The sequence below is a fragment of the Giraffa tippelskirchi genome, chromosome 1 (assembly GCF_054371585.1).
Source record: "Giraffa tippelskirchi isolate mGirTip1 chromosome 1, T2T-mGirTip1v1.2.pri, whole genome shotgun sequence".
Taxonomy (NCBI): domain Eukaryota; kingdom Metazoa; phylum Chordata; class Mammalia; order Artiodactyla; family Giraffidae; genus Giraffa; species Giraffa tippelskirchi.
In genome coordinates, this window is record NC_137275.1 from 7046537 (window position 1) to 7070383 (window position 23847).

Sequence of the window (23847 nt, forward strand, 5' to 3'; positions counted from 1 at the left end):
TGAACCGCAGCACGCCAGGCCTCCCTGTCCGTCACCAACTCCCGGGGTTTACTCAAACTCATGTCCATTGAGTCAGTGATGCCATCCAACCATCTCATCTTCTGTCATCCCCTTCTCCTCCTGCCCTCAATCTTTCCCAGCATCAGGGTCTTTTCAAATGAGTCAGCTCTTCACATCAGGTGGCCAAAGTATTGGAATTTCAGCTTCAACATCAGTCCTTCTAATGAATATCCAGGACTCACCTCCTTTAGGATGGACTGGTTGGATCTCCTTGCAGTCCAAGGGACTCTCAAGAGTCTTCTCCAACAACACAGTTCAAAAGCATCAATTCTTAGCCTCCAATTAAAATAAATAAATTAAAGAAAAGAAAGAGGTTGAGAGAACACTGGTGCCTAAATGTGCGGATTACAGACATGATACTTTGATGGCTCATAGCCATGAGATTCAACAAGCGAATATGTAGAAAGAGCTCAGTACGCGGAGGCTGCAGGGTGTGGACAAAGGCTCCTAGTGCCCCAAGGGGGGTTCCTGCCTCTCTGGGCCAGGCCTGGCCAGTTCTGCCAGCTGAAATGTCAACACGGGCGGTTCCTGTCTAAAGTCCCAAGGGACAAAGGATGCTTTGGGCCCTGGGACAGGAGCAGAGTCCTTTTCTGTTTGCCTCACAGAGGCCTTCCTCTTCTAGCCTGTGGGGTAGGCGGACTGTTAGTAAGCAGCAGGCAGTTTTCTGCTGAGTCACCCGGCTCAACCCCTCCTGGCTGGTGTCTGGGGCCCCAGATTCCCAGCAGGAGGGGCTGGCTCCCCTGAGCTGTTTCTGTTCCGGGGGCACGGCGAATAGCATTTTATTTGGAGGATCAAATAGCGTTCCTCAGAAACAATAGAGGTTTTTTTGTTTGTTTTTTTTTTATGGGGTAAGGTGGGCTGCTTGCCAGAGTGGCCTGCCAAATCACGCCAGCGAAGAAGGCCCCGTGGTCCCTGGGCTTCGTGCCACAAATTTGCATCCGTCAAACAGAGCAGGAAGCAACAGCCCAGAAGGGCCTGGGTTCCGCCGATCTTATTTTTACCACTTAAGACAGATGTGCCCTTGGTGGAGGTCCGCAGGCCCTGTTTCACTTCCACAGCTGCCACGCTGCGTAATAATAGTTGCTGACCTTTCACAAGCACTTTCCTGAGTGAAAGAGCCGACTCATTGGAAAAGATCCTGATGCTGGAAAATATTGAAGGCAGGAGGAGAAGGAGACAACAGAGGATGAGATGGTTGGCTGGCATCACCGACTCCCTGGACAGGAGTTTGAGCAAACTCTGGGAGTTAGTGAACAATAGGGAAGCCTGGTGTGTGCTGTAGTCCATGGGGTCCCCAACAGTTGGACACGACTTAGGGACTGAACAACAACAGGAGCACTTGCCAAGTGCCAAGCTCCCTACCGCGCTTTCAAAGCATCTTCTCCATCAGTCCTGCCCAGCTTGTGAACTAGGTTCTCTTTCTTGTTCTTGTTTACCTCTTGAGGACACTGACTCTCAGAGAGGTCAAGTCACTTGAAAAAGGTCACACAGCACTTAGGTGGGGGAGCAGACACTGAATGCCAGGGGCCATTCTCTCGACAAGTACCCCCAGGCAGCAGGCTACAGGGACTGATGGATGGGGACATGTGCGTCTCATGCAGCGGGTATTCGATTGGGTGTGTCCTCACTTGGTGTTACTACTATTATTTATTTCTTTAACACAAACTGGATGATGCCTTTGAAGAAAATGAACGACAGCAGAAAAACGACACAGCGACGTCGTTCTCTAGGCTGGTTTTTGTCCTGTCTTGCCCCACGTCATTATGACATGGAGGGTCTGTGGGCAGAGACCCCAGGGGTGAAGAGGCCACACCCCAGCTGCGTACTCTGGTTATATCTGCTTCTGAACTCTCTCGGGTTGACCTTGTTTTGAAGCAGCATGACCTTCAGCTGCATGTCCTTATTTTGTGGTTTTGGACTGAAGTGTGTAGGTTGTAGAAATTGCATGGATTCCAGACAGGCTGACCACACTTCAAATGCTGCTGGCAGGTGTGTGACGCCTACCCTTTTAACTCCATGTGGGTCAGATGCACGTTGTTCTCAGAAAGCAAGAACTTTCTCAGACCAACTCGGAACTGGGCTATGTTGCTTGCTAGCGAGTGGTCTGATAACACCAGGGCTTTTTTTTGTTTGTTTGTTTTTAAGAGCTTCAAGAGACATTTGCTTCGCTCTCAGTGTCCCTTCCAGCGCCCAGGAACTAGCCCTGGTTGCTGAAGCCAAAAGTACGTTTTTCGCTTTGTTGTTTAGTCACTCAGTTGTGTCCGACTCTTTGCAACCCCACGGACTGTAGCCGCCAGGCTCTTCGGTCCATGGGGATTTCCAGGCAAGAGCACTTGGTCACCATCAAAATCAAATTACCGAGCAAGCAGGTGCTGACGAGACCCGTCACCACACAAACTTAATTAAAAAAAAAAAATAGATAAGGGAGCCGGTTTCCTGCAGAGTGACATTTCGGGGCTCCCCCTCCCCCTCCCACTGGGCATTGAAGACACTGGGATGATGTCACTTTGTGACAGCGTTGGTAAGATCTGCAGCTTGGAGCCTGGGACCTGCCTGCCATGTGGGCTCCTGTCGGAGTCACCGTCAAAACCATTCGTCTTCAGCTTATGGCTGCGCCTCCCAGGGGAACTGGGTTTTCTTGTTCTGTTTGATTCGGTGTGGCATTCAAGATTCCTTCACAGAAATCTGTGTTGGGGCAAGAAAATTCTACGTGAGTGATGCCCTTGTGAAGTCACCATCTGGCCAACATTCATCTTGCTTTGCAAAATACCAAGGATATCCTTGGGCACAGATGCTGGGCCAGTGATCGAACGCCAGTGATCGCAGTCGTAAACCCACATGCAATCAAGTGAAATTAATGCACCTGGTACCCGCTGCCGCGTTCACATCCTGCCCAGTGCCTGGCTTTTTCGTCTCATGAGTGGGGCTTGGTTGTGTTTCCTTCCTTCCCTTTTTTTTTTGGTGGAGGGGAAGGTGGGGAAAGAAATTTGCAGTTTGAATGCTTCTCAGCATCTTTGGTGGTAATTAAGTCACTGTCACGGGGCTGGTAAAAATAAAAAAGGGAGTGTTTGTGTGTGCTCAAGCAGCCGCATCACACGCCAACAACACAGCACTGAGTGACTTTCTGCCGCTTGAAGAGCCCATTGTCCTGTGCGCCTGGAATCTGTTCTGCTGTTGGTGGATCTCTGGTTTGGGAGGCCAGAGCCCCAGGAACTGGTCTCCTAGTGGTTTTGTGCCAGACAGGAGAAGCGAGGGATCCCAAGCTTGGAAAAAACAAATGATGAAATCCCCAGCAGCCCACCATCTTCCGACAAGCAGGATTTCACGATCGCCTTCCTCTCTCTCTGTGCGGAGACTCTTAAAGTGGTGATGGGGCAGGCGGGGAAGCCTCCTGCTTTGGTGTAATTGACATCCTGGGAAGCCGTGGACACTCTCTTTGGACAGAGACCAGGGAGGGTTCGTAGGTGGAACAGGGAGGGTGGAGGTGGGCAGAAGTTTGCAGAAAGGTCAGCAGTGATGGTGACTGAGGATTGTAACGGGGTGAGGGGTCCGAGTGTCCCTGCAGACTCCTTCCATCCCAAGAGCCCCATAGGCTGTAGGGTGTGGGAAGCTGGGAGGATCTTGGTCAGGGTTCAGGTACAGGCAGGGGCAGTGACCTGGGCCCCTTCGCAGCCTCCCCACTCAGCACTTGGGGAAGGGGTGGTGATCTCATGGAGACCTTGCTGTGAGTGGGGCAGCCTGGGAAACAGCAGCCCCCTGCTCATCCTCCGGGCCTGGCCCGTCACTTCTGCAAGGAAATAGGAAAATTGCAGGCGGCAATTAAAGGTTTCAAAGGCCCTCATGTGTCATTAGGGGCTTGTCACCGCCTTTCCCCGAGCTCTGCAATAATGGCTCCCCATTGTCTCCCATCAAATTAAAGCTCCTTATCATAGGCTGGAGCATCCTCTGCTAATTGACTCCTGCTTTCCTCACTCATCGTTTATGCCACCGCACCTCGTCCCACTGCCGTCTGCGAAAGCCTTCTAATTGCCAGCTCTCTTCGAATCAATTCCATTCAACAGATGTGCGTTGGATTTCTGCTCCAGAGCTGCGCCCTGATAGCAGGGGCGGCCATGAGGCAGGTGAATCAGACGTCACCGTCTTTGGAATAGAAAAGGACTTCCTCCTCTCTGAGAGAGGAAGTGAGAGTTTGAGCCTCAGTCCAAACTCAGGTGCTGAATCATCTTGGGCAAGTTAATTAAAGTCTCCAGCCCTCTGTTCTAGAGGCTCAGCAGTAAAATGGGGATAATGGCACAGAGTTGCTCTAAGAATTGAGATTTTTATCTGTCTATGGCTTCCCAGGTGGCTCAGACAGTTAAGAATCCACTTGCAATGCAGGAGACCTCGGATCGATCCCTGGGTTGGGAAGATCCCCTGGAGAAGGGAATGGCAACCCTCTCCAGTATTCTTGCCTGGAGAACCCCATGGACAGAGGAGCCTCATGGGCTACAATCCATGGGATCGCAAAGAGTTGGACACAACTAGGGAGTAACACTTTAACTATCTATTGATCTGTATATAGACCACACACATATACATACACATATATACAAACATTCACGTGCGTGTACACGAAGCCCTCAAGAACCCATTGTTCTTTTCACTGCGATTCAAATGGAGCCTGAAGCAGCAGCAGTCATCTCTGTCTACAGAAGCCGGCAAAGGCCTCGTTGAAGAGGAGAGATGGAGCCCATTTTTCTTCTTTTGTAGACACGAGAGGAAAGGAGCATTCCAGGGAAGGGAGCTCTGTGTATCGAGTCAGGGAGGCAGGAAAGAGCCCAGCATGTTCCAGCAATAGCAAGTCAAATTGGGGTCCTAGTTTCTGGGGGGACCCGGAGGTGAAGGATGGGGAGATATGGGGAAGATGACCCCAGAGAGGCAGTCGGTGGGCTAGTCCACACCCACCAAGGCCCTGCCGCTTTCATTTGGCAGCTGCTCCTAATGAGGACGCCTCCTCCGCTTTCTCTGTGCTTTGTGATTTCTGCTCTTAATATTACTCAGACTCACCCTTTCCATTTAGCCTTACCTGCTTCCAGCTTCAGGACAAGCCCCTAGCACCACTCAGGACTGATCAGACGTCATCTGTCGCTTGTCTAGGCTCAGCTTGTAAAGTCCTCCAGGATGGAGGCCTCCTAGAGGACTCCCCTTGAGACCACCTTTTAATAGCACTTTGCAAACAGAGGGAGTTTTGTAAATGCAGTTGCCTCACCAGGTAGATTCTTAATTAGCAGCAGAGGAGTAGGGCTGGGAGGAGCAGAAACCCAGTAGAGATCCAACACCTTTTTTTCCAATGACCTCAAATGAGTCATCAGTCTCTTTGATCCTGATTTTCTGTATCATCAATACAAGGACCAGTTGTTTCTAAGGACCTCCTGAGAAGCAGGGAGCAGCCTCAGGGACTTTGGGAGAAGGGTGCAGCCTAAAGGGAGCCTTTGTTTCCCTAACTGCAGCCAGGAAAGAGCCTGTCAGGTGCTTATGGGCTTGTTTGCCTGATGAGCTTGGAGTCTTGGAAGCTGCACCCCTGCCGTCTAGAGAACAGGGCCCAGGATGGGGCTTTTTCACCAGCCCTAATGTATGGGTGTCACACTTCACCCCTGTTTATCAGGCAGTGGTGTGGGCAGTGTCAACCCCTGGGCTGTGGTGGTGACCTTCACAAACCCTGGCAGGAGGGACCCCTGGGTCAGAAAGATGGACACACACCAACATCTCCCTGCCAGTAAATGCAGGAGCTGGGGTTGAGGTGAAAGGTTTTCTGACACCAACTCCAGGATCTTTTTTATCATCCCACCCAGTAAAAGATTCTCACTGTGCTGCCCAGCTTGGAGCACTGCGCTGCCAAAAGGGAAACATACAGATAACCAAGAGCCCCAGGGCAATGGATCACAAGCTTTGTAAGTTTCCGACTTGACCAACTGTAGGGAGGAGACAGAATAGACAATAGGGAGAGGACTGGGGGCCCCTGGGCATGGGCGGAGGGAATGGCTGGGGGTCAAGTGCAGAGCTGGAGGTCTAGTGACAAAGTCTAGACTAGTAGACAGAGGAAACAGAGGGGCTTGGGATGAGCGTGGGCTGGGTATACAGTTGAGCGTGATCAGTCACAACTCAGTCCCTGACGAGGGAGCCGCCACTGAGGGCAGGTTCAACATTCAGATGGAGCACTGTCTATACATAGGAGGCAGAGCCGCGTTCCTGACTTCACAAAGATGATCTTGCTGTCTCTCACTTGAATTAATCTCATTGTAAAGAAGGGCATCTGGACACATCAGTCTGACCCCTGCTGGTCACAGGTGCACGAGGAGTCTGGATGGAGATACAAAATGTGTCTTCACCTTCGCATCATTTAACCTGTTCTTCCCTGGCAGAATCTACCTGGAAGGGTGACCTAGGAGTCCCATCCTCTCTTGAAACCTCCTTCTCCTCCTCCTCAATCCTTCTATCTTTGGATTCCAGAGGGACGGTCTCAGAACCTTGAGGCATCCTGCCTGCTGACTTTCTCCTGCCTGAAAATAGTGATGCTGGATCCTCCAAGCTTCAGATCCTTAGAGGAGCACCCACAATGCAAAGAGATAACTCCCTCATTTTCCTCTGTCTCCCTATATGATGTCACCATGCTATTACACCTGAAGAATTACATAAGAGACGCAGGTTCTGTCCCTGGGTCGGAAAGATCCCCTGGAGGAGGGCAAGACAACCCACTCCAGTATTCTTGCCTAGGGAATCCCATGGACAGAGGAGCCCTGTGGGCTACAGTCCATAGGGTCACAAAGAGTCGGACACAACTGAAGCGACTTAGCAGGCACTTGGTTATTTTAAAGACTTCTGTATGGACCGAAAAGTTCTTCAGTTCAGTTTAATTGCTCAGTCGTGTCTGACTCTTTGCAACCCCATGGACGGAAGCATGCCAGGCTTCCCTGTCCATCACCAACTCCCAGAGCTTATTATGGACCAAAATGTTCTATTCCACACCCGCACCCCAACACCAAATACATATGTTGAAGCCCTGATCCCCAGTGGGATGGTATTTGGAGACAGGGCCTTGGAGAGTGAATTAGGGCTCAGTGAGGTCATGAAGGTTGGCATGAAATGCAGCTTATAAGAAGAGGGCGCCTTAGACCAGAGCTCCCTCTCTCTGACACGTGAGGACATGGTGAGAAGGCAGCATCTGCAAGCCGAGAAAAGGGCTCTTACCAGGACCTGACCCTGCTGACCCCTTGATCTCAGCCTCCAGCACTGTGTGAAACAAATATCTATTATGTAAGCCACCCAGTCTATGGTGTTTGGTTATAGCACCCCAAGATTACAAAACAAAGGGTGAGAGGAGAAGGAAAATGAGCTGGAAGTTAAAGGACGATCCAGAAACGCTAATTCTTGAGAAGGACACCAGACGGGAAGACACACGACCACCTCTTCCAGGAAGTCCTCCTTGACCTCCCCAGGTTGACGCTGACCTCGCTCGCACACAAGCTCTGCCACCACGCCTGCAGTGTTGAGGGCATTGGTTTGGGTGCCTGTGTCCTTTTCTCAGCTGACTCTGAGGTCCTTACAACTGGGCCTTGCTTGTTGGTTCTCTGCACGTGGCTGGCACGTGCGAGGGCCTCCATGAATGTCTGCGAGTGGAACACACAGGAGGAGGAGCTCTAATTACGTCTCCCAGGATATCATTTCCAGGTGTAAACGTCTTAGATCCAGCACCACAGTTAAGAGTTCCGGCCCCGCATGAGAACGCCTGGGATCCTTCCCCTCCCACTTAGCTTCCCGACCTTAGGCTAATAGCTGACTCTTCCTGAGTCTTAGTTTCTACAAAGATAACATACAGGCAGGAAAGATGCTTAAGCTTGTGGTGCAGTCAGCCAAGATCATCCATGAAAATAGTACTGGGCCTAGAGTCAATATCATTGTGTGTGTGCACACGCTCAGTCGTGTCTGACTCTTTGTGAAAAAGCCTGGACTGTAGCCCACCAGACTCTTTGTCCATGGGATTTTCCAGGCAAGAATACTGGAGTGGGTTGTCATTTCTTTCTCCAGGGGATCTTCCCGACCCAGGGATCGAACCCAGTTCTCTTGCATCTCTGGCACTGCCAGGTGGGTTCTATATCACTGTACTACCTGGGAAGCCCTCAATACTCAATAAATCTCAGCAAACATTATGTTTCCAGGAGGCAGAAGGGAGGGAGATTGCTTTGTGTGATGACCAGGGACATGGAAGGGGCTGGTCTTGAACTGATCTTAGAGGGTGGTTGTCGATCATACGGCATACTTGGTGTGTGCTAACACGTGGCATACATTTCCTTCATTCTTGACACAAGTCTGCAAGGAAAGGATAATTAGCTCCGTGGTAAAGAACAGACTGAGGCTCAGGGAAGTTGTGCAAACCTGCCCAAGATCACACAGCTAATAAATTACAGAGCGTGGGCTTGACTTCAAGTTTACCTGACCCCATCAGTGTACAGGCAACCTCAGGGACAGGAAAGCCAACATCATCTACACTCTGGTTACAAGAGAAGGTGCCTGTAAAGACAGGAGGACAGATGATGAAAGAGAAGACAGATGGGGTCAGGGGTGCTCTCTAGTGCCAAGTGGGGAACTTGAACTTGTTCCATAAATATTACGATGCCATTTCAAGGGTGGGAACAGGGAAGAAAGCAGATGAAAGGGTAGTGACAAGCCTAGATTGTAGTATATGCTGTGCTCCATCACTCAGTCATGTCTGACTCTGCAGCCCCATGGACTGTGGCCCACCAGGCTCCTCTGTCCATGGGATTTTCCAGACAAGAATACTGGAGTGGGTTGCCATTTCCTCCTCTAGGAGATTTTCCCAACCCAGGGACTGAACCCGAGTCTCTTGTGCCTCCTGCATTGCAGGCGATTCTTTACCACAAAGCCATCTGAGAAAGCCCTAGATTGCAGTATGCACACTCAATCGCTCAATCAGGTCTGACTCTTCGAAACCCCATAGACTGAGGTCCACCGGGCTCCTCTGTCCAGTGGGATTCTCCAGGCAAGAATACTGGATTGTGTTGTCATTTCCTGCTCCAGGGGACCTCCCTGACCCAGAAAGACTGCAGTAAAGTCTTTGTCACTTATCATCACAAATCTCAGCAGTGTCATGTGCACGGGAGCTGGGGTGGTAAAGAGAGGACTTGGTGCCAGCCATACTTCACCTGGGTGTTCCGGAAATGCCCGTCCTTGGCCTTGCGTCCACTGCAGGGGTTTGTAGAATTTCCAACTTAGACCTCAGCCTCTAGACTTTCTGCCAAGAGCAGCTGGGTCCAATTGGGAGGGAGAGGATGCCCATAAGAATACAGGTAAAGAAACTACCATCTCCTCTGAAGATGCCCTGAGCTCTGAGGGGTCCTCTGTCTTAAGAGGCTGTGTCCTGGGCTCAAAGCTGCTCTCTCAGCATTTCTACTACTCAGGAATCAGCCTTGCACAGGTGCCTCAATCCCTACAACTTCAGTTTCCTTTTGTAAAATTGGGAGATGATAGTGCCATCTGCTCAAATGCACCTGCTGTATCAAGAGAGCCTGTGTTTGTGAAAAAGTGAAAAATCATCGTCCAAGCATTAAATTTGCCACCTGGATACTTTCTTCCTCCTGTCTCCACCTCAGGTAAACTCCACTGAATTCAATAATTATGCTCAATCCGAGAAAAAAAAAACAAAAAACAAGTATCAGGCACCAAAATAGTCACTGGACATGTGAAAGTAAATGAGAAAAGTCCGTCCTCAAATCTCTCTCTCATTAATAGAGGAATTCCAGACCTGAGCAAATATGGCAGTGGGCAACCTGGATGCCATCTGTCATCTGAGATTCCTCCCGAGTTGTGCCCATTGCTAGTGACGTCACCAGGTGAGCACTTTCTATGTGCAAGGCACTGATTGCTTATTTCAGGCTCTCATCATTTTTCACAGAGATCATTTCAATAACCCACACCCTGGTCTCCTTTGCTACTGTCCAATCCCTTCTCCCCATGGCCATTAGAATGAGCCTTCTCAAACACATATAATCATGTCACCACTGTTTAAACTCTGACTAGATTTCTTTGTCCCCAAGACAAGGTCTAAAGTCCTTGACAGGCCACGGAAAGCCCTTTATGTTTGTAAATTAATTTTTATTGAAGTATAGTTGATTTACATTGTTGTGTTAGTTTCTGCTGAGCAACCAAGTGAATCACATATACATATACATACACATATATTCGGGCTTCCTTGATGGCTCAGACAGTAAAGAGTCTGCCTGCAATCCGTGAGACCCAGGTTCAATCCCTGGGTTGGGAAGATCTCCAGGTTGATATTCTGGCCTGGAGAATTCCATGGACAGAGGAGCCTGGTGAGCTACAGTCCATGGGGTCCCAAAGAGTCAGACGTGATTGAGTGACTAACACACACCCACATACATATATTCACACTTTTCTAGGTTCTAGTCTCATATACCATGGGCTTCCCTGGTAGCTCAGATGGTAAAGAATCTGCCTTCAGTGTAGAAGACCTGGATTCAATCCCTGGATCGGGAAGATCCCCTAGAGAAGGAAATGGCAACCCGCTCCAGGATTCTTGCCTGGAGAATCACTTGGACAGAGGAGCCTGGGGGGCTACAGTCCATGCAGTTGCAAAGAGTCGGACACAACTAAGCACACATTCCCATATAGGTCATTACCGAGTATTGAGTCGAGTTCCCTGTGCTACACAGGAGGTCCTTATTAGTTACCTATTTTATATTTAGTAGTGTGTATCTGTCAGTCTCAATCCTGCAATTTATCCCTCCCCTCCACTTCCCCTTTTGGGAGCCATAAGCTTGTTTTCAACGTCTGTGACTCTTTCTGTTTTGTAAATAAATTCATTTGTATCATTTTTAAAAGTTTCCACATATAAGTGATATCATATGATACTGGTCTTTCTCTGTCTGACTTATTTCACTCAGTATGACAATCTCTAGTTGCATCCATGTTGCTGCCAACAGCATTATTTTGTTCTTTATGTGGCTGGCTAATATTCCATTGTGGATCTCTCTATACCACATATTCTTTATCCATTCCTTTGTCAGTGAACATTTAGGTTGCTTCCATGGCCTGGCCATTGTAAAGCGAAGCTGTTTCTGATTTTCGCTTTGCAACCCGCTTTCAGTGTCCCCTAAATACTACAGCCACGTAAATAGGACCACAGTCGTGATTCCACCCGTCAAGTGGACTTCTCCAAGTCTCTATACTGGAATTCCATTCTCCCCTCGTTGATCTAGGAAAATCCAACTCTTGACTCAGAACTGAGGGTTTTCTCTTACAGGAAGCCTCTCTCTGCCATCACGTGCCCAGTTAACACACCCATCACCATACTGTCTACAGTAATTGCTACTTCTATTGTGAGGAAGTTGATCTGATGAACAGTAATGGCAGGATGTCCCTAACATGAAGAGAGAATAGAGGAGGAGCATTTATCTACGGTTGCTCCTGGTTTTGCGGAACACATCATGGAAGAAGTAGAATTCCAAAGCATTTCAAGGGAACAACTGGATGCCTTGAGGTCACCATGCTCTGAATTCCCAGCGGTCACCAAGGAGAAGGTCAGTATCTAAGGCTGTCTAGTCGGAAGAAGAAAAAGTTCCTTGAACAAGCTCAGGGCAGATAGATGGTGGTAGATTTTGTTCTCCAGGTTGGTCTGCTGGCTGCTGGCTCGTCTGGTAATGCGTCGGCTGTCCCTCAGCAAGTGACATTTTAAGAGATCCAGCACCAGAGGCGAGTGTGGGTGAATTTGACATTTACTAAGACTCTTTCCCTCCACAAAAATGCAGTTCCAGCCATCAGGGAGGGGACTGTGGACCTCAGATATTATCATTTTACTGGCTGGGGCATCATCTTTTGTTGCCATCAGAAAGCAAACATCCACCTTCTGACTTTGCTTCCAGCAGCCCTGGGTCTCTCATTGAACAGCGTTTTCTGGGATGTTTTTCTCTGTGGAACCAGAAGCAGGTCCCTTGACCCCTGACTTGACCAGTCAGAGGCAAAGAAAACAAAGAAGGCCCCATCCTCATCCCTTCACTCTCTATCTTCTGAGCCTCTGTAAGGTTACGGAACCATCTCCTGTTTGTTGTTGTTGTTGTTCAGTCGCTAAGTCGTGTGTGACTCTTTGTAACCCCATGGACTGAAGCATGCCAAGATTCCGCCTCTTTCACTATCTCCAGTTTGGTCCTTTCTAACTCCATAAAGAAGGCTGAGCACTGAAGAATTGACGCTTTTGAACTGTGGAGCTGGAGAAGACTCTTGAGAGTCTCTTGGACAGCAAGGAGATCAAAGAAGTCAACTCTAAAGGAAATCAACTCTGAATATTCATCGGAAGGACTATTGCTGAAGCTGAAGCTCTAATACTTTGGCCACCTGATGTGAAGAGCTGACTCACTGGAAAAGACCCTGATGCTGGGAAAGATTGAAGGCTGGAGGAGAAGCAGGTGGCAGAGGATGAGATGGTTAGATAGCATCACTGATTCAATGGACATGAATCTGAGCAAACTCCAGGAGATAGTGGAGGAGAGAGGAGCCTGGCGTGTCACAGTCCATGGAGTCATAAGGAGTCAGACAGGACTCAGCAACTGAACAACAGCAGCAGCAGCTTTAAGCATATCAAACAATTCCTTATTCCCAGAAAGATAATTCTCTGCTTCCACAACTCTTATTTCAATCTTATTGCAACCCATTTTCTCCTTCACTTTTAAAATTTCCAGCACATACCTCTTACTCCAGGCCCTCAATCTTAGTCCAAATGAGCACTTACTCCGTTGGGTTTTAGGTAGTTTGAATATGTATGGATGGTAATTGTGTCTTCTGCCCCTAAATGCATCTTTTTAAGACTTAGGCTTCTGTTAAGATGAACTCTTCTAGTCTCTCCTTTTACACTCAGGGGTTCTGCCCCTTCTAGAATATGGATCTTGCTAGAAGGGTTATTAATTCCCTGCCACTGAGGGTGGATTAGGCAGTCCTGGATCCTCACCTGATAGTGATGTTAACAGCAGCTACCACTGGCCATGGGCTCCATACTGGCCCGACACTGGATGTGACCCCTGACCTGAATCCATGATCTTGTTCATTGTGACAATGAGCCTGAACATTCCGTATCACTGTTGTCCCCAGCGTGCAGGTGTGAGAACAAGGCTCAGAGGGGCTACACAGCACGTGGTAGATCAGACAGATACTGAGATTCATAATCTACCTGCCTCTGAAGCCAAAGTTCAGAGTCCCACGCCACCTTATATCTTGAGGTTTTGTTGCCATCTGTTTTAATTTCTCCTTCTTAAGAAAATGATGATAAATAAAGACAGAGGATGAGACCTGAGAAACAAACATCCTGGACACCCTGAAATTGTCCTCTGCTCTTATTGAGGGCCTCCCAGCAGGAGGGAAATTCAGTTTCCTTAGCTAAATCTATTTGAATTCATTTCCAGGAGCTAAAATTTGACAAGTGGCTGTAACAACGCGCTCCAGTGGAGGCCAGGTCTGTAGCCCCCGGCATGCCTGCCATGGTCTAATTTTGTTTCTCTCCCGTTTGCCTGGTGTGATTTGTCCTTTAGAAACCAGCCTCATCTGGGAATAGTGTGCATTTGTTAATTACCTTTACAGAGCCAGCAGATGGTGCAGGAAGCACTGTATTGTCTGTGGACCCAAGCCAAAAGAGAGAAAGAGAGGCATCTGTTTATTTGTTTAATTTCTTTGCAAGGAAATGGTGGGTATAAAAATAAAACCGGTCGTCACTAGGCATTTCAAAACGAGAACCACTTTTGGTGTCGCATAATAATGGTTTAAAATAAAATTCCCTTTTATTCCCCAAAGCCTTTGCAATTCAAAGAAGCCAAGGAACCAGGAACTGGCTGTGCTGGACTCAGAGAGGATCCATTATGTGTGGGTGCTAAATCATTTCAGTCGTGTCCCATTCTTTGCAACCCTATGGCCTGTAGCCTTCCAGATTCCTCTAGCCATGGGATTCTCTAGGCAAGAATATTAGAGTGGGTTGCCATGCCCTCCTCCAGGGGATTTTCCTGACCCAGGGATCAAATCTGAATTTCTTAGGTCTCCTACACTGGCAGATGTGTTCTTTGCCATACCTAGGAAGCATTAGCCAGTCTTAGATGCTGGCCACACTTACCTGCTGAGGAAAAGAGCCCTGATCTTAGGTAGAGAACCACCCAGCAAAGTGAGTGCCATGTAGAGTCTCTCACTATATGTCCACAGCCCCACTTCTCGACTGGCCAAAGGCTAGGTGAGTTTTGTATGAATAGAGGATTACGGTCACACTGTCTGCACTTTTGACGGCAGGAGTTCAGAGTATAAGTCTACACCTCTGTCTCTAGAATCAGAATATTCCAGAGGGAAGGACCCTTCAAAGCACCGCAATTGAACCTCCTCCTTTCAGAGATTAGGACATGGAGACCCAGAGCAGGAAAGGGCTTGATTCCAAGTCACCAAGATTATCAGTGGCAGAGTCGGAGTCAGAAGCGAGGTCACCACATCTCTCAGCTTGCTGCCCTCCTTCCAGAAACTCTGCCAGGTGAGGAGAAGAAGGGGAGGGTTGGCCTGAGACGACTCTGCACGGGCTACGTGGGCAAAGTCTTAAGAAACTGCTGGCTGGGCAAGGATGGGCCCTCAAGGCCACACACGTGGAGGTGGGCAGACATGTGACTCTGAAAAGCTCAAAATAGACTAGAGAGACAAGAGTGCCAAGAAAGGTTGCTGGTGAAGGTGTCTTGTCATGAAGATACAGCATCAACAGACATCAGAAGGGACAGTCATGGTCGGGCCCGTGTCCAATATGCTGTAGACTGGCTGGTGGGGAACCAGACTGAGGCAGAGATGTCACGGGGGATAAACAGAAAAGGGTTCCACGCAGGGTGGTGGCATCGAAGATCAAGAGGTTTCATCCCCCTGCACTACATAGGAACTTCTCTGCTCAAGGTCACCAATGACCTTGAACTTGTGAAGTCCAGTGGTCACATCATTGGCCTGACCTTTCTCAACACAGCTAACCAGTACCTTCTTCTTCGGATGCCTTCTTTTCTTAGGGCGCAGACACTGCACTCAAGGGTCCTCCTTCCTTCCTCAGGGCCTGGTCTTGGCTCAGCTTCTCTGCCATGTCTTTAAACAGTGCGGACCACAAGCCTCCCTCCTTGACTTCTTCCTCCTCATCCAAATTCTTCCCAGGGCTTTAAACATCATCTTTGAACCATCAGCTTCCGATTGTCTCTCCTAAGCACTGATCTTTGCCTTCACATTTGCATGCATTTATCCAACAACTTACCATTCAAAAACCAAACGGATCTCTGGAGCACAGAGTCAGATAAATGAAAATCCCCCAGTCATGAAACACTTTCAGAGTCAATTCGTACAACGAACACCCATGAGCCAAGGGCATCTCCGGAGCTACATCTTTTCACACATTTACGTGGTTTTCACCTGCTCTTTTCCTGGTCCTTCTCACCCTAAAGTAACCATCGTTCTGTGTTTTACTTTGTCATTTCCTTGTTTGTTTGTTTTTTTAAGACACAGTTTTATCACATATATATATATGTGTGTGTATGCCTCAAAGACATATCTTTTGTTTTCAGTGGTTATTTGAATTGTATTGAAAAGGTATGCTGTATGTTGTTATGTCACAAAGGTCCACTTCTCTTGTTCTCTGTGGCCTCAACCAATCCTTTTCACTGCTGTTTGGATTCTTTACCAGCTGAGTCACTAGAGAAGCCCAAGAATACCAGAGTGGGTAGCCTATCCCTTCTCCAGGGGATCTTCCCAACCCAGGAATTGATGGATTCTTTACTAGCTGGGCTAACAAGGATTCCCCCCCAAATATACCACCATGTTTGTATCCACTTTCCTGTCCATAGGCATTTGGGTTGTTTCTGGATTGCTATTAAAATTAGCATCGTTATAAGCATCTTGTCACATCTGCTAACATGTATGTAAGAGATGCATTTAGGGGTGTACCTAGGAGTGAACTCCTCATTCACTCAGTTCAGTTCAGTCAGTCTTGTCCGACTTTGCAACCCCATGGACTGCAGCACACCAGGCCTCTCTGTCCATCACCAGCTCCCAGAGTTTACTCAAACTCATGTCCATTGAGTCGGTAATGCCATCCAACCATCTCATCCTCTGTCGTCCCCTTCTCCTCCTGCCTTCAATCTTTCCCAGCATCAGTCGGTTCTTCCCATCAGGTGGCCAAAGTATTGGAGCTTCAGCTTCAGCATTAGTCCTTCCAATGAATATTCAGTACTGATTTCCTTTAGGATTGACTGGTTTGACCTCCTTGCAGTCCGAGGGACTTTCAGAGGCTTTTCCAACATCACAGTTCAAAAGCATCAGTTCTTTGGCTCTCAGCTTTCTTTATAGGTTATAAATGTTCAACTTTACTTAATGATGCCAAACTGTCTTATACAATGATGATACCAGTTCACATTCCAGCTAGCAGTGTATAATACATATTCCTTTTGTTCCACATTCTGATCAACCCTTGATATTGTTAGACTTTAAAATTTCTGTCAATTTCTGTCAATTACCTGAACATAAATTTCAATCTCATCAGGATCTTGATTTGCATTTCACTGATTACCCTTGAGGTTGAGCAGCTCTTCATAAGTTTATTGCATATTTTTTTGGTTAGTAATATATCTTTCCATGTCTTTTGCTTATTTTTTCTATTGATTTATCATATTGTTATTGCATTGTAAGAGTTCTTAAATGTTTTGATATTTGTATCTTTTTATAATAACCCTTTGCCTGGTGTGTGTAGTTTGTATATATTCTAGTTTATAGATTGATTCTTCATTTTCTTTAATATGTCTTTTTTGATTAACAAAATTTCTTCATTATAGTGTTCTTAAATTTGTCAGTCTCTTATACTTTGTACTTTTTATCTTTATTTTTTCCCCCTATCCTAAAATGAGAACGATATTCTTCACCACATTACATAAGAGTTTGAAAGTTTTTACAATGACCCGTGGGTCTCTCATTCATCTGAAATTCATTTTTGGTGTGGTGTCAGGCAGTGATCCAGTTTCACCTTTTTCCTCCCATGATGAGTGACGATTTTATCACCACCTTTTGGTAAATAGCATCTCATCTCCCCACTGATCTGTCAAACTACCTGCATCCATACATTAGATTCTATACAAACATGCCTTAGTTTCTGGGGTCTCTGTTCTATTACAATGGTAGGAATAAATTTTATCATTTTGTTGATCCAACACTTTTCCTTTCATTTCTTTTTAGAGGCTTCCCCTTCTCTCTCTGTTGGCCTTCCTATGGATGTGGACATATGACCCAGGCTGGCCAGCAAGCATTCTCCCATCTCCTGAGCAAGGTGATTAGTTTAAAATTGGTCATCTGATTAATTAAAAAGTCAAGAAAAGAGAAAGCATCAGTGAATGAGAGCAGAGGCAGCTGTTTGATGATAGCCTTTGAGCACCTGGATCCAGCTGTGCCTGAAGCAGGTTACCCTTTGCACTTCCCAATTACATAAGCCAATGGATGCTCCTTGATAAACTTAAGGAGGGTTTTTATCTCTTGCAATTAACAAACACATATGGCCACAGCCTCATCTACCTGCAGGTGAATCAAGAGAATCTATGGGCAGAGTCAATTTTCTTTTTTTCAAACACTGCCTCTCCCTCTATGTGTGTGTGTTAGTCACCTGGTCATGTCCGATATTTTGTGACCCATGGACTGTAGCCTGCCAGGCTCCTCTGTCCATGGAATTCTCCAGGCAAGAATACTGGAGTGGGGAGCCATGCCCTTCTCCAGGGGATTTTCCCTATCCAGAGATTGAACCTGGGTCTCCTGCATTGCAAGCAGATTCTTTACCATCTGCGCCACCAGGAAAGCCCATATTTCTCTCTCTGCTCCTACCCAAAGACAAACAGAAGAGAGATTAAGTTCAAAAAGCTCCAAGCAACACTTTTAAGACCTTAATTAAAGCATAGAACTCATTATTTAGGTAAATTCGATGCAGAAATCCCATATAAAGAGCATATAAAAGTGATATTGCTGTGACTGAGAAAAGGCTAAGGATGCATACAGACCTCCTTATGCTGGCCTAAGAGCCATCCATTTCCATAGATTATGAACGTGATCATCTTAGCCTGGAGAATTTCCTTAACAGGTCTTACTAGACCATTAAAAAAACAAAACCAAAAAAAGGGATTTTGGTTTTAGAGTAGGTGACTGTAGGCTATTCAGTCTGGAAATAACAGATAACAGGGCAGTTATCTTTGGAGGCTGTTCTTAATCCCTGGCAGTAACAGATGTCATCAGCATGGGGAGAATGCTGACTCTTCCTTTCTCTGGAGCAGCAGCAGAGGAGGCAGAGAAGCATTTTGCTAGACTGAGAATCATAGTGGATCCAGCTGGGGAACCTGGGAATAGCTGGTTTGGGTTTCTTCCTCTGCCTTTGAATTTATGACCCTCTGTGCTCCTCCCTCCATGGCCTCAGCACCTAAACAGTCTCCTAGTAGAAGGTGCAAATCAGCCTGTCTTTGCACTTCTGTTTGAAGTCAAATCCCTCCAGGGGAACCCACTTATCACCTGGAATCCCACTGCCCATTGAAATCTTGGTGCATGTGTGCATGCTAAGTCGTTTCAGTCGTGTCTGACTCTTTTATGACCCCATAGACTGTAGCCCACCAGGCTCCTCTTTCCATGGGATATTCTAGGCAAGAATATTGGAGTGGGGTGCCATTTCTTCCTCCAGGGGATCTTCCTCACCCAGGGATTGAACACACCTCTCTTATATCTCCTGCATTGGCAGGTGGGTTCTTTACCACTAGCCCCACCTGCGAAGCCCTGAAATCTTGGTAGCTTGATTCAAATCCCGTAATTCCATGGTCAGTGGGATTCCAAAGTCCTCCCCCACATTTATTTATTTCTGAAACACTTAAATTGTGCCAGGATCTTCGGCCTTGGGAAAAAAATGGAAGGTTTGTGGAAAAATAAGGAGAAACAAACCTGACAGGGAGGTTTATAATAGGGTAAATGATAGAATCAAAATGCAACATGATCTTGAAAGATAAAGCCAAGGTGACATTGGCATTATGGGATTGGACAGGGAGAAATGCAAGATTCTCCATTACAAGTTTTTTTCTTTTTTTTTTTTTCAGTTAAGGATAGAATGAAAGAATGAATAATATATATGTATGAATGCTGTGGGGTTTCCCAAGTAGCTCTAGTTGTAAAAAATTCGCCTGCCAATGCAGGAGACATGGATTCAATACCTTCATCAGGTAGATCCCCTGGTGAATAGGAAATGGCAACCCACTCCAGTATTCTTGCTGGGAGAATCCCATGGACAGAGGAGCCTGGCAGGCTCAGTTCAGTTCAGTTCAGTCTCTCAGTCATCTCCAACTCTTTGTGACTCCATGGACTGCAGCACGCCAGGCTTTCCTGACCATCACCAACTCCCAGAGTTTACTCAAGCTCACGTCCATTGAGTCCATGATGCCATTCAACCATCTCATCCTCTGTCGTCCCCTTCTCCTCCTGCCTTCAATCTTTCCCAACATCAGGGTCTTTTCCGATGAGTCAGGTCTTCGCATGAGGTGGCCAAAGTATTGGAGTTTCAGCTTCAACATCAGTCCTTCCAATGAACACCCAGGACTAGTCTCCTTTAGGATGGACTGGTTGGATCTCCTCACAGTCCAAGAGACTCTCAAGAGTCTTCTCCAACACCACAGTTCAAAGCATCATTTCTTCTGTGCTCAGCTTTCTTTACAGTCCAACTCTCACATCCATACATGACCACTGGAAAAACCATAGACTTGACTAGATGGACCTTTGTTGGCAAAGTAATGTCTCTGCTTTTTAATATGCTGTCTAGGTTGGTCATAACTTTCCTTCCAAGGAGTAAATGTCTTTTAATTTCATGGCTGCAATCACCATCTGCAGTGATTTTGGAGCCCCAAAAATTAAGTCAGCCACTGTTTCCACTGTTTCCCCATTTATTTGCCATGAAGTGATGGGTCCGGATGCCATGATTTTAGTTTTCTGAATGTTGAACTTTAAGCCAACTTTTTCACTCTCCTCTTTCACTTTCATCAAGAGGCTCTTTAGTTCTTCTGTAGCCTGGCAGGCTACAGTCCATGAAATTGCATAAGAGTTGGATACAACTGAGTGTCTGAGCAGAGTACAGCACATAGATGATGTAGCTATGCTTAAAAATAAGAAATGGAAATCTCTTTGAATGGAGAAAGCCAGTATAGAGTATGATTCAGCCCCTCCCTAGACCCTGTGGAGCCCCTACAGAGTCCAACCCACAGGAGCAACCCCCAATCCAGGGCACACGCTGGGGAGAAAGGAAGCTCCTGTATTTTGGTTCAAAAAACTCAACTGGAAAGAAAACTTTTAAGAGATTGAAGACCTATTGACTACAGATCATGCTTTCTACCATCTGCAGGTAAGAGTCCAAATACCTTAATACAGCATATGAGCCTCTATGACTTCTTTCTGTCTACTTTCCATTGCTTATCTGTGAAAAAAACCAAGCTTGCAAGAAATCAGCTATTTCGAAAACTAACAAAATAGGCAATAGCACTAGGCGTGCACATTTCCAGATCAAAGGAAGTGATCCGTGTGCTTTACTTTGCACTGATTAAACCTTATCTGGAGTTTGCTCTGTGTCCACCTCCAGGGCTTTTGTTTCCGAAAAGACAATGACAAGATGGGGATATAATCCAGCATGAGGAGCTCACCAGCAAATGAAAAGGTATGTCTTGTGTGGATATATTTTGTTCAGAGAAATCTTTAAGCTCCCCTGATGGCTCTTTTCAAATGTTTGTAGGGCAACCATAGATGATGGAGCAGGCATGTTTCAGGAAGGAAACTGAGAGCCTATGCGTGAACCTTGCAGGAAGTCAGGCTCCGCTCTGCACAAGCGCTAACCCTCACAGGGATTGGCTGTTGGGAGCCACAGCAAGCCTTCTGTAGCTGGCAGTGTGCAGCTACAGACAGCATGTTCAGTGCGAGAGACGTGACCCTGTGCCTGGAAGAGTCTAACTTACCTGAAATGCACTCCTCTCTTTGTGACCGTCACCATCAGCAGGTTCTAGGATTTCTTAGACATGTCCAGAAGTCTTGAAAAGAAGAGGAATTGTCAAGAATGGAGAAATAAGAGAGAGGAGAATATGAGGAAGATGGGATTAACATTAGAGAAACTCTGAAATCTGTTAACTGGGCTTTCTAGAAACTCTATTTCCTCTTTCTTGCCCAGTGACATACTTCCTCCATCCTCCATGCTATTGTCTTTTACCATTTTCAAGATACTCCTTAATTAAAGGGTTAGCAATAATTCATACTAACATGTAAATGACTTAGAGAAACCCAGTCTTTTCTGCCTAGAGCCATTGCTTTATCAGTAAGTGATAAAAGCTAGGTAATAGACTATAGAAAGTACAGTCATTAGCTATTTGCAAAGGAGAAATCAAGGGTTATATTTGCAGGTATATATGCCAAGCGTTGATAACAAATAACAGAAATGTCCTTTAACTTCAGCACAAAATGAATCTATTTGAAGAACACTGGGGAAGCTCTGGGAAATGAGGATCAGTCACCACACCTTAGGAAAGAAACGAATCAAGGTGGCCCTGAGGGCCTGGGAAGTGAAACAGGTGAACCTTCTCTCTGCTGCAAGAAAACTTTGCTCTAACTGTTGCTGTGGCCACTATATCTGTATGTCTAACTTAATATTCAGATCCTCAAAAGACAGAGAATGATGGCGGATCTTGGGTCTTATGACCACCTTGGAGGCTAAGAGAAAAAGTTCCCATGCCAGGTGGTGCAGGTAGAAGCATAAAGGAAAGATAACCAGTGTGAAAGGTTGAAGGCAAAGGGAGAAGAGGGCAGCAGGAGGTGAGCTGGTTAGACAGCATCACCGACTAAAGGGACATGAATCTGAAGATAAACTCCAGGAGATAGCGAAGGACAGGGAAGCCTGGTGTGCTTGGAGTTGCAAAGAGTCGGACGTGACTTAGTGACTGAACAACAACAAAAAGACCACCAGATGTAGGAAAATGCGTAAAAGAGGGACGGAGGGTCTTCTGAGCAACCTAAAATCACATCACACGAAGTCTTGAGCGTTGTCTCATGTCACCAACAAGTCCAGTACTGTCTCCACTGTGCTCATAATGCTTGAGTGTCTCCCAGGTTCCAACAGGAGAAGTCCACGTTCTGTAGCAAGTATCCATGACCCATGAAGCCTTGCCCTGGGCTACTTTGTTGCAGTGGAAAAAGTTTTTCTTTTTTTTCTCTTGCCCTTTGCCGGGTCCTTTTTTTTTACTGTAACCATTTCTAGTCTGTAATCTGTAGCTAATCATTTTGATTTTAACTGTTCCTAATCTGTAGTTTGTTTGCGGAAAGACTGACCTGATATGTAAATTACATCCCACACCTATCGGCCTCTAACTCGGCACGAGCTCCGTTCTGCACCTATGCGTGTGTGCATGTATGCTCAGTTGTGTCCGACTCCTTGTGAACCCATGGATGGTAGCCCGCCAGGCTCCTCCTCCTCTGGAATTTTCCATGCAAGAATACTGAGGTGGGTTGCCATTTCCTTCTCCAGAGGATCTTCCCGACCCAGGGATTGAAACTGCGTCTCTTTATACAGAGTGAAGTAAGCCAGAAAGAAAAACACCAATACAGTATACTAATGCGTATATATGGAATTTGAAAGATGGTAACGATAACCCTATATGCGAGACAGAATAAGAGACACAGATGCATAGAACAGTCTTACGGACTCTGAGGGAGAAGGTGAGGGTGGGACGTTCTGGGAGAATAGCATTGAAACATGTATATTATCATATGTGAAACAGAACACCATTCCATGTTCGATGCATGAGACAAATGCTCAGGGCCGGGGCAATGGGATGACCCAGAGGGATGGGATGGGGAGGGAGGTGGGTGGGGGGTCCAGGAAGGGGAACACATGTAAACCCGTGGCTGATTCATGTCAATGTATGGCAAAAACTATTACAATATTGTAAAGTAATTAGCCCCCAACTAAAATAAATAAATTTATTAAAAAAAAAAAAAAAAGAAACTGCGTCTCTTGAGTCTCCTGCATTAGCAGGAGAATTCTTTACCACTGCCCCACCTGTGTGTTATCCTTTAACTCTTTTTCATCACATCCTGTATCTGGTGATCACCTTTACAGCACTCTGTTTGCAGACCACCCCTTGTAGTTTTTCTCTTTTTGCATTTCAGAAAGAAAGCCGCAGGGCAATAAACAGGAGACAATGGACCCAGCGACCCAGGCTACCAGACGCCAGCCTATGACTGTGTTTGCAACAATGCAAGAGGAAGAATACAAGATCCTTACAACTTTGTCCCTTATCACCTGCCTCTGATTGTGTGCCCTCCTCTATATGATCCTGCAGATTCCTCATGGAAGGTGGGGCACAGATCTTGAGGCTCGAGCCTACTGTGTCTCCCCTCCGCTGGCTGAAGATTAAAGCCATCTTTCTCTTTCCTCCCAGCTCTGTCTCCATAATTTTGTATTTCACTTTGGTGGGCAAAGAAAGCCAAGATTTTGGCGATAACGACTTCCCGGCTGAACGACCACTGGGTCACCTTTCTGGCTGATGCCGAGCCACTATGCACCCTGATGATCCTGGTCCCAGCACCCCTTCTCTGTGCAGCCCCCTTCCCACTCCTGCCAACTTTGAGGCTTCCTAGATGATGGAACAACTTGATGGGCTGCATCCACAAAGCTCCTGTTCTGTTTGGTGTCTC

At 46.8% G+C, this 23847-nt stretch overlaps 2 long non-coding RNA genes across 2 annotated transcripts; one reads left to right on the forward strand and one right to left on the reverse strand.

Annotated features, from left to right (window-relative positions):
- Positions 1 to 4590: 4590 nt before the first annotated feature.
- LOC145547339 (uncharacterized) lies at positions 4591 to 13175 on the reverse strand. Its single transcript, XR_014083765.1, has 3 exons — positions 13076 to 13175; positions 7548 to 7706; positions 4591 to 6399 (listed from the first exon to the last, which is right to left on the reverse strand). It is a non-coding gene; the product is annotated as an uncharacterized LOC145547339 (long non-coding RNA).
- A 29-nt stretch (positions 13176 to 13204) lies between these two features.
- LOC145547310 (uncharacterized) lies at positions 13205 to 23590 on the forward strand. The gene is made up of 5 exons (XR_014083742.1): positions 13205 to 13343; positions 13527 to 13576; positions 14492 to 14626; positions 17341 to 17431; positions 23320 to 23590. It is a non-coding gene; the product is annotated as an uncharacterized LOC145547310 (long non-coding RNA).
- Positions 23591 to 23847: the final 257 nt, after the last annotated feature.